Source organism: Dipodomys ordii, unplaced genomic scaffold (assembly GCF_000151885.1).
Source record: "Dipodomys ordii isolate 6190 unplaced genomic scaffold, Dord_2.0 Scaffold76, whole genome shotgun sequence".
NCBI classification, from domain to species: Eukaryota; Metazoa; Chordata; class Mammalia; order Rodentia; family Heteromyidae; genus Dipodomys; species Dipodomys ordii.
This window is the reverse complement of record NW_012267292.1, coordinates 9,928,943-9,941,331: the sequence shown is the minus strand read 5'-3', so window position 1 is coordinate 9,941,331 and position 12,389 is coordinate 9,928,943.

Here is a 12,389-nt window from a genome sequence, read left to right as displayed (position 1 = left end):
TAGTAATTCAAAGGCTAAGCAAAAGAATCTTTCAGGTGTGTCTTACAGAACAACCTGTACTATGTACCAGTGGTTGTAGGTTCAGATCTATATGTATGTGGAAAGTAAGATAGAGGAAGTGGTCTCTTTTTCGTATTCCATCTTTCTGAAAGGCAGTTAGCCATAGAGCCTCAGAGAAATAGAAACTTGAAAAAGTCTAGGAGCTTGTTTATGTGTCCTTAATAGAAACAATCCAATAGGCTGGCTGTGGTGGCTCACATATGTAATCCTAAGATCTAAGGACTGAGGTTCAAAGACAGCCAAAGGCAAACAAATCTGAAAGACTCTTAGTTCTAATTGATCAACCAAAAGGCTAAAGCAGAAGTGTGGCTTAAATGTTAGAGCACCTAGCTTTGAGTGAAAAAAGCTAAGCAAGAGAATCCAAACCCAAGTAGCTACACACACAAAAACAAATAAAAACAAAATACAATATTATCTGGGGACGATCCTTGTAATTTTGAGCTCTCTAGTCATTTTGTTGAAAGGAAAGAGATGAATTCTATTGAGTGTCTCCATTCATAGCTATGACTGCACACACAATCTTCACCTGATTAAGTCTTAGGTTCTGTTTCCTCATATGGAAATATGGAATAAGGATGAGCATGTGTTCACATAGAGATCTTCTAACAAATGGTAGACATTGTCATTACAAGTTGCAAAGATTAGACATAAAGTATCACAGCTGAAATGTTCTCGGGAAATAAAATAAATGTTGTATTATGGTTTTTATGACTCTCATAAGGAAAAGGTTTTGGGTGTGATAGGAAGCCAGTATAACAGAGAGGAACAAAGGCTGCTGATTTAGTGTCTAAGAAAGTTTTATTCACATCTACTGGTGTTAGCAAAACATAACTATATTTTTCACCTGTCTTATGAATCCAGAATTTCTTTTAAAATGACGCTTTTGAGATAGGGGATGAGAAAGGGGAGATTCACTGGCACTCAAGGTGGGAAATAAAGCTTGTTTATATCTAGGTATAGTTAATTAATGTTTGCGAATTATTAGTACAATAAATACTGATTTCATTCAGAATCAAGTGGGGCTATTCATATTTGAATGAAAAAGCAAGGGCGTTTGCTTGCTCAAAGCCCTATTATGAATTAAAAAATCAATTTTTATTGTGTAAGCCATCATGCATCAACCAAAGGCCTCAAATGAGGGCTCTGAGCATGGGAAGCATTCATAAACTGGAAATGCTAATGTGTTAGAATTTGTATGTAGGCTCATTGTGTGGGCTTAATGGAAAACAGGCTCAAGAATTACCTTGCTGCTGCATACTTAAGCTTCATTATTTTGCATTGGTGATTTGATAGTACAGAGAAGGGTGAGTCTCTGATTTCCTCACAGCTTCACAGAACAGAAAAAGTCAGCAGCAGTTGTATTTATGGGTGCTGATTTACTGTTAGAAGACATCCTACAGCTGAAGAGCTCCCAGCTGCCTTTATCCTTTCCCAACAACTGAGGTTCTGGGGAGGTCAAGAGGCCAGGACACATTCTGAGTTCCCATTGGCTTAAAGCTTTCTTCATAAGGGTGATGTTCAGACAATGGCCATCACCTGTATCTATGCTATGCTATGCTATGCTATGCTATGCTATCCTCCTCTTTTTTTGAATTGTATTTTAAACGTGGGGTCTGGGCACTAGCTCAAGGCTAGTGCTCTACCACATGAGCCAGACCTCTACTTTTGGCTTTTTGCAGGTTAATTGGAGATAAGAGTCACACAACTTTCTTACCTGGGCTGACTTCAGATCTTAGCCTTTTGAGTAGCTAGGGTTACAGGCATGACCCATTGGTGTCTGGGTGATTTATACTTGCATATATGATAGGGCCTCCCTAGGGAGAGCGCATCTTTAAATAACTATTTTCTCATTTCTATGAAGGACACTTGTCAACTGGGAAAATTTGAAATGTGAAAGGAAGAAAATGAGCATCTTCACAAGTTGCCTCCTGAGCTCACCTCTGGCACAACATAGCAGGGATATACAGTACACACAATGTATTCTGCACAGCTTTTATCAATAGCAGCTGAAAATATTTTGTATGTAACTTTTCTTTCCATTTTCCTTATTTATATACATGCAAGTGGGAATAAGTAGATATCCAAAAAATGATTATCCAAACACCAGGATCTTTGTAATGCGCTAGGGAGGAAGGCACTTGGTGAGGGGCATAGAAGAGCCCTAATCTCTTGTCCTTGAGTTACTCATCATTTTAGTAGAAAATATTGATGGGAAAATGGCCCACTTCAGTGTGATAAAGGTGACCTGAAGAGCTATATGGAGACCAGCTAAGTAGTTAACGTTGCTAAAGGGTTTTCTGAGGAACTGATGTCCATTTTCAGACATGAAGGCGAAGCAAGGACTCTTCAGTTAATGGGATGATAAATGAGGAGACTGTTTTCCACAGACAACACAGCATATGCTAAGTTCCTAAAGCAACAGAACATCATGTGGCCCATTCATAAAATGATGAGGAATTCTAAGTGTCCAGAGAGTAGATGGTGGGGATGAAGAGATGAATTGTGGGAGTTGAAGGATAGGGTGGGATGTGGATGGAGTTAGGGCAAAGGCAGGAACAGTGAGCAAGTCAACTGGACAAAAGAAGAAACAGTGGGAATGGCTTTGGAAGATGTCCTAAGAGAAACTTTACATTTCATCCCAAGAGGGAGTGAACAGCCACTGAAGCAAGAGAGAAATATGATCAGATTTGTGTTATAAGACAACTAAAATTAATACGAAATAAGTTGTCAAATAACAAATAAAATTGGAGGTGTTTATAAAAAGAACCTTGTTTGAACTTACAAAACATTGCTTCAGTTTTAGTGTAAATTTTAAAATTATAAAAAAACTTTAAAAAAATAAAGTCAGTATATGTGACAAGCTGCCACATGCATTGTGTCACTCCATGATTTATAGCTGCAGAAGTGTTTATTAGAAATAAAGTTGAAGGAAAATGACCTCTTTTCAGCTCAATGATAAAATCAAACATAAAAGCATAGTTGAACAGTATGTGGTAGAAATTTGGAAATGATCATTAGACCAATAATTTGATCAAAAGAAGATGAATAGCTGGGCAGGGTGGCTCACGCCTGTAATCCTAGCTACTCCAGTAGCTGAGATCTGAGGATCATGGTTTGAAGCCTGCCTATAGGCTAGACAGTCCATGAGACTCCTACAGTATCTCCAAGTAACTACCAAAAAGGCAGAGCAAGAGAAACTCAGGGACCCCACCCAGGTCCTGCCCTAGGACCAGCACAATAAAATAAAATCAAATAATAAAGAAGAAAAGATGGACAAAACAAAGACAGTACTGAGGATACTGTCTCTATGTGTATGGTGCCCATCCATGTGCCCACCAGTACTGGAACTTGAGCTCAGGGCTCTGTACTCTTGTTCAGTTTCTTCTAGTCACAACTCATACTCTACCACATGAACCAGATCTCCATTTCTGGCTTTGTGTTGGTTACTTTGAGGTCACAGTCTTGATGATTTTTCTTCTAGGCTGACTCTGAACCTTGACCTTCATATCTCAGTTTCCTGAGTAGCTGGAATTATAGGCATCATCCACCAGCACCTTGCTTACTGAGGATTTTTTTTTGGGGGGGGCGAGTCCTGGGGTTTGAACTCAGGGCCTGGGCATTTTCCTTTGTGATTATAATGAGCCCACCGAGATAATATAGAACACTTAGCCTATTCTAAAGTCATTTGATTAGGAACCTTAATTCCATCTAGAATCCTAATTCTCTTGTCAACTAATCCTACTCACTGGTAGGTCTTGGGATGAGGATGTAGCGATATTAAAATTACTAGTGTGTGTGTGTGTGTGTGTGTGTTTACTGAGGAATAGAATTTCTGCTTTTTAGTAGAAGACAGAATAACCACTATGTTCTTTTTTTTACTGGTTTAATTTTTCATTGTGAAAATATAAGCAAAATTAATACATTGTTTTTTCTCATATAACTATAACTATATATATTTTTCCTATGCTTTGTCTTTTTTATGCTTAATAATACAGTGATTTTTCTTGTCCATTCAGGGCTTCTTTGTTCTGAACAATATTTCATTGTATCCTCAAGCCATTGCTATTTACTTTGTTTTATCTTTTTATAGAATTGTGATTTGAACTCAAGATCTCATACTTGCTAGACTGGTACTCTACCACTTGAGCCATACCTCCAGCACTGTCTTTTGCTGGTTATTTTTGAGATGGAATCTAGTGAACTTTTCTACATGGGCTGGTCCCAAACCTTGATCCTTCAGATCCCAGCCTCTTGGTAGCTATGATGATAGGCATGATTCACTGTTGCCCAGCACCATTGTTATTCTTTAAATGACATTTCAAATCAAGGGTAAGAGGACAAACTAATGAAATGGTATTTTAAAAGCTTAGCAAAATACCTAGGATACACACAGCTTTTGGGAGAGATTTTAGTAACTATAAATATGTTTAGAGAAGGGAATGGCATGGTACAAGGAGAATAAAAAGAAACATTTGTAATTTATATAATATTCCCATATTATATAATTTTGATAGCATTTTTGTATAAAAAAATAAGAGATACTGTGGGAAACTCAATTTTATGATTACTTTCTATACCTTCAAGACCAAAGCTGTTGCATTAACTCCTACACCTATGAGGGGCACACAAAGAGCCTTTACCCTTACATTATAGACAACAGGGCTTTTTTTTTTCTCTGCTCATTTTGGTTGATTAAATGCATACTAAAAATCCTTTCTTGATTAAAATTAAACTGAGTTGTTTACAGGGAAAGTAAGCTTTATTTGTGTGTGTGTGTGTGTTCCCAAAACTAAGCATTTTATGTAGAAATTCATCCTTTCTGGATGCATTACCGGCTCACACCTATAATCCTATCTACTCAGGAAGCTGAGATCTGAGAATCATGGTTTGAAATCATCTTGGCAGTAAAGTAAGATTCTTATCGCCAATTAAACACCAGAAAACTGGAAGTAGTGCTGTGGCTCAGAGTAGTAGAGCATTACCCTTGAGCCAAAAACCTCTGGGACAGTGCTTAGGCCCTGAGTTCAAACTCCACAACTAACAAAAAATCTGGACTTCTGTATTTATTTTTGATGTTTGGAGCATGGAGAAAGAAGGAAGAAGCGCATAGAGCTTGGTTCATTTTCACTTGTCACATACCTACCGTATCCAGGTGATGGCAACTTCAGTATCTTCCCTGTGAAGTCTTATTCCATTTCCTAGAAATTAAGGGTCAGAGACTTATAACTATCAGGGTTGCACAGGTAGGGCCTGATTGGTTGGCATTTGAATCCTTGGCCCAGGCCATGTTTCTATTCTCTCTTTGCTTAGCTTCTTAGCAACCTTCTAAGTGATTTTTTTTTCTCCAGTAAGTTGTCCCTTTGGAATCAAGGAAAATCTTAGAACAGTTCTCCCTGAATTCTTCATCCCTTAAGGCTGTGGCTGTTATTCCTGGGCAATCTAACACCTAAAGCCAGTTTAGACAAAGAGTCTAGCACTGTATACACAAATACAGATTCCATACCATTCAAGGCAAAAATTAAGCCTTATGAGGAAAAATCACAGGGATTTAGACTTTCCTAGTCATTTCGCTAGAATTGCTTATATTTCCTGACAGCCAATTTTTCCAGGTAATTGGCCTCAGCTCAGCCTGACCCTTTGTTAAAGCTCAGGCATCTGTTCGATCTTGCTGCTGATCGCTGTGGGAACCAATTTCTCCATGCAAGACTTGGTGTGTAGTGAATGCATCTGTGTGGACCACATGGGCCCTTTCAGCTCATGGGATGTGTGCTAACTTGGAGCTGTTTGCTTTCAAGGTGCCATTTGCATTATCAGCAAAGAATATGGAAAACAGCTCAATTTCAGCTGATTACTCACGAAAGTGCTTGGGAGCTGCTCTGTAATTTTCAGCCCTGCTTGCTGGGCTCTTCAGCAACGTTTGCAGGCGAATTTAATGGAACGTATTCAGCCTGGCTGAATGGCAGACAGAGCAGGCACCGGCTTCCTGTTTCCTTTGTTTGGAAGCATCTGTTAGCATAACATAGTAAACATTTTTTAAAAAACCATTCTGCATGCAGTTATCTATGGGGAGTCTTAGATGGAGACTGCTCTGGTTTGCTTGTAACTCTCACCCTCTCCCCTGCCCTCATCCCCAAGAAACTGTCTGTTGCCCTAAGCCAGTGGAATCACTCTAGTAATATTTTGTTGTGGTGATTGTTGTAAATGCCTCCTGGCCATCTCATAGCTAATCTCTAACACATTGAAATCAGATTTTAAGATCCCAGGCTTCCAAAATCCAGGAGTCCCATATTAGGTCTGGCCGCTCACCTTCATAGGCCAAATAAAGAAACATGGTGAAGGACAGAGAAAGTTAAATGGCAGCCATAGGAAGACAGCACTTCAGTAAATCTTCAGCCATCCTCAGAAGTACAGACATTCACTTCAGGTTCAATAGGGAAAACTAGAGATAGAGGATGAGAATGGTATGCATAGTTAAAATAGTCCTAAATTGCAGGTACCATCTGTGATTATTATCTAAGTCTGTTAATTTGGACTAGTTCCAGAAAAGTTATCCCTTTATTATTGGATCAGAACAGGAACAAGGTAGTCTCCTGAAGTGTTGGGGGCTGTTAACTATGATAAGAAGATGACATTGGTTGTTGGATGGGGAGTTTGCCTTCCACTCAAGATTGATATTTGTGAATCTGATCTTGTAGCTCATGTTGATTGCAAAATTAACTGCAGCAGAGAATAGTGGTGATCAAAGGACAGATACTAAGATGGCGACTTTTCTTCTTTTTTGTTTGGTCATGGGCTTGAACTCGGTGCCTAGGCACTGTCCCTGAGCTCTTTTCCTCATCGCTAATGCTCTATCACTTTGAGCCACAGCTCCACTTCTGGTTTTCTGGTGGTTTGTTGGAGATAAGAATCTCAGGGACTTTCCTGCCTGGGATTTTTTTTTTAAATTGCAATAATCAGATCTCAGCCTCCTGAGTAGCTAGGTTACAGGTGTGAGCCACAGTGCCCAGCAAAGATGGAGACTTTCAAAATTGCCTGTTATATGATGAATCTCTAGCCCTGTGGCTACAGATTCTCATGCAATAGTACAGCTGCCTGCTGTGCAAAAGGGTGTCCTCATTCACACTTTTCACCCTTCACAGTGCCAATGAATGGATCTTAGTAAATGAAGATTCCTGTTCAGTGGGTGGGCTTCTGGTTTTGCATTTTCCCCAATGCCCTGATACTAGATGTCTACTCAGTGACACAAACCTTCCCTTCTCTGCCCTTCCCTGCCCTTCCATGTCTTTCCCTTCCCTTCCCTTCCCTTTCCCTTCCCTTTCCCTTCCCTATCCCTTTCTTTCCCTTCCTTTCCCTCCCCTCCCTCCCTCCCTTCCTTCCTTCCTTCCTTCCTTCCTTCCTTCCTTCCTTCCTTCCTTCCTTCCTTCCTTCCTTCCTTCCTTCCTTCCTGTTAGGTTTTGAAAAAGAGGTAGCCAAGTAAGAACAGCACCACACACGTAGTATTCAGGTAAGGGGTAGGTTTATTCATCGTTCTGGCTGGCACCAGGCCATGTTGGCCCTCCACGCAGCTGGGAAAGGCCTGGGAAAGAGAGAGAGCTGGAAAAGAGAGAGAGCTGGGAAAGAGAAGACAGCTAGAAAAGAGAGCACTGGGAAAGAGAAGAGAGCTGGGAAAGAGAGAGAGAAAGAGCTGCAAAAGAGCTGAGAAGGAAAGAGCTGAGAGTGCTAGAAAAGAGAGCATCTGGGAAAGGTGTGAAAGAGAGAGCTAGGAAAGAGAAAGAAGCTGGGAAAGAGCTGAGAAAGAGCTAGAAAAGAGCAGAGAGAGAGCATCTGGGCCTGGGCTAGGCCTTATCTAGGGAATGGGCGGGGAAAGGTGTGGCCACATCAAATTCAGATGTGACCTCAGCAAATGCAGATGTGACCTCTTCCAGGTGTGCCAGTTGCCTAGGTAACACAGGTACTGGGTGGAGACTTTGCTGCGAGGAGGGTGGAGTCTGTTTGCCACCCAGGAGCGGACCTTACCCTTCCTTCCTTCCTTCCTTCCTTCCTTCCTTCCTTCCTTCCTTCCTTCCTTCCTTCCTTTTTCTTTTTATTATTTTTATTTGAAAATGCTAAAATATAGAGGGATTACAGTTACATAAGTCAGGCAAACAGTACATTTCCTTTTGGATAATGTCATTCCTTTCCTCCCATCCCACCTACAAGTTGTATAGTTCATTTTCAACACAATGTTCAGTGAGTACCATTGCTGCATTTGTTTACCCTTTGTCCCTCCAATTCTGTGCCTTGCCTTACATTCCCAAAGACATATAGACAAACAAATGACACAAAAAGAAAAGAAAGCAAAAATAGCAAAAAAGAAAAAAAAAAACCTCTTGTTTTCATTTTGTTAAGTATTATTTTGTGTGATCAGATGCACGTAGGCATTGTGCCTTTCTGTTCTTCCAAGAGTGTCCTTTGGTCTGACTGTGTGTGAATACTTAGAGACCTATATAATTTATTTTGTCCCAGTGTATTTTAGATCTAGCTTCTACATACAAGAGAAAACCTGAGCCATTTCTCTCTCTCTGAGTTTGGTTTATCTCATTTAACATGATTTGTTCTAGGTCCATCCATTTCCCTGCAAATGACGTAATATTATTCTTTCTAATGGCAGTATAAAGTTTCATTGTGTATAGGTACCATGTTTTTTGGATCCACTCATCTATTGTAGAGCATCTAAGCAGTTTCTACAACCTGGCTATTGTGACTAGGGCAGCAATGAACATGAGTGTGCAAGTGTCTTCCTTCCTTCTTTCCTTCCTTCTTTCCTTCCTTCTTTCCTTCCTTCCTTCCTTCCTTCCTTCCTTCCTCCCTCCCTCCCTCCCTCCCTCTCTCCCTCCTTTCCTTCTTTCCTCCTTCCTTCCCTCCATCCCTCCCTTCTTTCTTTCTCTTTACCCCCCTTATTTTTGGTTATGAGATTTAAACTCAGAGCCTCCTGCTTAGCGGTCTCAGGCTGTGCACCACTCTAGCCATGTTCTCAGCCCTTTGTTGCTTTAGTTTTTTAGTACAGAGGGGTTACAGTTACATAAGTAAGGTAATAAGTATATTTCTTGTCAAACTTGTTATCCCTTCCCTTATTTTTCTCCTATTTTCCCTCCTCCCACCAAAAATTGTACACATCATTTCTGACATGTTGTCTTGAGTATATTGCTGTTGCATTGGTCCCCCTCTTGTCCTTTGTCTCACCATTCTGTTGTTCCCCTTCCCTTCCCTAATTCAAATAAATGTATATACAATACCAGAGTACAAGAATCAAATACAGTGACAATAGGGGATATACCATAGGGGAAAGAACACACAAAAGAAACAAAAATATCATATAGTACATTAAAAACAACAATGAAAAACTTCTTGTGTCCATGTCTTGGAGTTCATTTCTCTTAGTATTATCTTATATGGTCATAGTTACATAGCTATTGAGCTATCCTGCTCATCTGCTAAGATTATCCTAGACATATGCTAATTATTGCAAATAAGGGAAACCATGGGACCTATGTTTCTTTGGGCCTGGCTTACTTCACTTAATATTATTTTTTTGAAGGGCAGTGCCATTCTTTCTGATGGAACCAGAGGATTCCATTGTATGTATGTATGTATGTATGTAGATAGATAGATAGATGGCTAGATAGCTAGATAAATAGATAGATATCCTTGATTCATTCATCTACTGAGGGGCATCTGCTTTCCAGAGTGGTTGAATGAGTTTACACTCCCACCAACAGTGCAGTAGGGTCCCCTTTTGGCCACATCCCCTCCACCATCTGTTGTTATTGAATTTCTTGATTATAGACATTCTAACTGGGGTGAGATGGAATCTCAATGTTGTTTTGATTTGCATTTCTTTTCTGGCTAGAAAAGTTGAGCATTTCTTCATGTGTCTATTAGACATTCTTATTTCCTCTTTACATAAGTCTCTCTTTAAGTTTTTAGCCCACTTATTAATGGGGTGGTTGTTTCTTTGAGGATTTGTTTGGGGAGATTTAATTTTTTGAGTTCCAGGTATATTTTAGATATGAGACCCTTGTCCATTGTATGGCTAGTGAAGATCTTCTCCGTGGGCTTTCTATTGATCTTGCTAACTATGTCCTTTGCCCTGCAGAATCTCTGCAATCTCATGCAATCCCATTTGTCCAGCTTTTCTTTGATTTGTTGTGTTTCTGGGTCTTTATTAAGAAAATTTTGGCCTGTGCCAAGTAGACCTAGGGTTTCTCTTATTCCTTCCTGTAATGTTTTCAGGATGTCTGATTTGACTTTGAGGTCTTTGATCCATTTGGAGTTGATTCTGGTGCAGGGTGATATATAAGGATCTAGCTTTAGTTTTCTACAGTCGTTTAACCTATTTTGCCTGCACCATTTACTGAAGAGGCTGTCTTTCTTCCATCCTATTTTTTTTACTCCCTCATTGAAGATTAGGTGGCTAGAGGTCTGTAGGTTCATTTCTGGGTCTTCAGTTATATTTCATTGGTCCTCAGGTCTGTTCTTGTGCCAGTACTCAGCTATTTTGGTTACTATGACTTTGTAATAGAGTGTGAAGTTTGGTATTGATATTCCTCTAGCACTGTTCTTTCTGCTAAGGATTGTTTTTGCTATTCAGGGTCTTTTATTGTTTCATATGAATTTTTAGATTGCTTCTTTGATTTCACTGAAGAATGAGGTTGGGATATTGATGGGCATTTGCTTTAGTATTTGTGTGTGTGTGTGTGTGTGTGTGTGCCAGAATTGGACCTTGAACTCAGGGCCGTGGTACTGTCTCTGTTTTTCTACTCAAGGCTGGTGCTTTGGTGGTTAATTGAAGATAAGAGCCTCATGGACTTTCCTGCCCAGGCTAGCTTTAAACCATGGTCCTTAGCCTCTTGAGTAGATAGGATTACAGATGTTAGCCACTGGTACCCAGCTTTGCTATAGTTCTTTTTCAGATAAGGTCTTGTGTTGTTCCCAGAATGAGATCTCCATCTCCCATGTACCTGGGAGACCAAGTCAGTTTTTTTGGATATTGTTATGTGTAGGTCTACTTTACAGGATTGTATTAAATTTATATGAATTTACTAATTTTTAAAAATATAAGCTCTGTAGGTTTAATATAAGCAAGATGTTTTGCAAGAAAAGCAAATATCTAAGAACACTGTTGAAAACATAGCTTCAAAAATTATATATTATTTTAATCTGATGCAGTGCTCAAACCTGTAATTCTAGGTACTTGTGAGGCAGAGAAATCATGGTTTGAGGTCAGCCTGGACATAAAAAATTGTGAGACTTTCTCTCAATCAAGGCTGGACATAAAAATTTGTGAGACTTTCTCTCAATCGAGGCTGGATACAGTGGTATATTTGTCTCTCATATACAATGTCCTGCGATCTCTAGCATTGCCAAAAATAAAAATAAAAACTAAAAAGAAAATAAAATGTTCTCTTTAAAGAAATATATATATATATATATATATCTGGTGCTGGGAGTGGGAAGAGGGCTGTGGATTCTTGCTTCTCCTTCAGGAAGCCAGTCCACAGCTTCAAAAATTAAATTTGAGTCCTACAACCAGGAAAATCACAGGCAAACTGGGGTAAGTGTTTATCTTAAGCTTCTCCTATCTCCTTAAGTACCCTCTGTGGTCCACTCATACATATGTATATAGGGGTATATGTTTCTATGCATACATGTAGGTGTAGATGCAAACAGATGTATACATGAATGTATATGAATGTATTCTTATATATGCATATGTATCATATATGTACATGTACGGTTTACCATAAGCTTTTGTTATGTAAATTTAAAGAAGACAGCTCTGCTGGGCACAGGTGTCTCAAAGCTGTAATTCTAGTTACTTTGGAGGCTAAGATCTGAGAATCAAGATTCTAAGCCAGCCTGGGAGACAATCTGTGAATCTCCTATGTCTAGATAAGTAGTAAAAAGCCAGAAGTTCAGGTGTAGATCAAGTGATAGAGTCCCAGATGTGACCCTCCTCTTCCCCCCAACCACTCCCCTCCCGGAAAAAAAAAGAGCATAGGCCGCAGTTCAAGCCCAGTACTTGCCCTAAGGGTGGGGGTGGGGAGGGACTGTGATTGTATCAAAAACTGAGGGATGATACTCTAAACTCATTAATAATTTTCTCATATTTAAGCTACATGGCAACTTGCCATAATTAAAAGAGAAGACACTTTGATGTACTTTCAAACTTAAAATTGTAAAAGCAATCTTGCGCTTGGAAAATTTCCCTCCAGGAAATTTTTTCAGTGGGGACCAAGGAGATGGGGCAGCCAGGGTGGTGAGAAGAAACTTCCTGCAGGATTTGAGTT